Source organism: Pinus tabuliformis, chromosome 4_2, assembly GCF_031772625.1.
Source record: "Pinus tabuliformis cultivar Carrire ecotype Pingquan chromosome 4_2, CPIR1, whole genome shotgun sequence".
Taxonomy (NCBI): Eukaryota; Viridiplantae; Streptophyta; class Pinopsida; order Pinales; family Pinaceae; genus Pinus; species Pinus tabuliformis.
In genome coordinates, this window is record NC_142304.1 from 330752083 (window position 1) to 330753616 (window position 1534).

A 1534-nucleotide genomic window follows, 5' to 3' on the forward strand; every position below is an offset into this window, starting at 1 on the left:
TTCCTTTTTTTGCTATTTCTTTTGATGCTTTCCTTTGATGCTCGAGATATGTCTTCAACAAAGGCACAATTGGAAAATTTTCTACAAGTCCAAATGCAAATACAAACCATAAAAGCATCCATTTGCCTTTGACTAGGCAAATTTTCGACAACATTTGCAAGAAACAAGACCAAACACGTCATGCAAGACCACAATCAACCAATTAGAAGCCCATAAATCCTTGAAACAACTTGTATAAACGACAACTTTGTAAGCAATTTCAAAATAACTTATAGCACAAGAGTCAAAAAGTTCAAGAAACCTTTCTGTTGAAGGCATATTAAGCATAATAATCATCTACATTTGAAGAATTAAATCATCAGCCAACTAGTAAACAAACCTTTTTGCATAGTTTGTTTTGCAACCAACAGTCACAGTAGAAGGCTAAACAAATGGCATGTGCCCAAGAAATTTGTATTTTCTGGGTTCTTTTAAATGAGTAAATTTTAGGGCTTTGGTCCAATAATAATATAGAAAATTATCATTTCAATCTTAAAAAATATAAAAATATAAAAGTTACAGAAACTTCGCACATATCAAATTTTTATGTGTTCAATTTGAAAAGATTAATGGTGCAAGACGAAAACAATAGTCTCTATCATAGGCAGGGACTAAAAACATATCTACTAAATGGGTCTAAAACATTTTATAGATAAGGCATAAAGGAATCTCTCTTCATAACCAAATATCAATTTTGGAGTACTCAAAACAAAATAGCTAAATCAATATATTTTATTTCTTAATATTCAACCATATTCCTTCACAATCTGAATGGACATAATCCACGTTCACGTCAACGTTGACATCGAGATCATTGATATGTTCTTCACTTACACATTTTGTTTCTTGAAAGTCTACAACCTGTGACAAATCTACATACTCAGGTTCATATGATGTATTATTTCTCAATCCTTTTGGAGGACATGTTAACACTACATACTAGTCAGTCTCAACTGGATCTTGTACATAGAATACTTGTTTAGCTTGCAATGCTAGAATAAATGGATCATCTTGCCAATGATTTTGACTTAAGAATTTCTTTATATTCACCATTGTAAAACCCAAATCATCAGTTTTGATCCCTCTCTTATTGTATACATCAATCCAATTACATTTGTACAATGTGTACTCCATACAAAAATAGTGCAACGTAATTATTTCTTCTACCACTCCATAAAATGTTTTCTTTTGAAGTACAGAGTTTGCATCTTTGCAACTTGACCTCATCATTGTTTGAGCTTCCATACACACGTCACTATTTGGGTGGTTCTCTCATTCTATATGCTTTTTGTATGGAATCTATAACCATTGATTAGGAATCCCTTGTACTTATTCACGAATTTCCTAGGGCCACGTGCAAGACATTTAAGTGTATCAGACACCTTTCCATTTCCTTCCACCTGTATAGTTTTAGATTTTTAAATGTAGTTAGAATTCATACATTCAACCTCTGAAAAAATATTTAATTTCCTACATGACAATATTCCCATATACT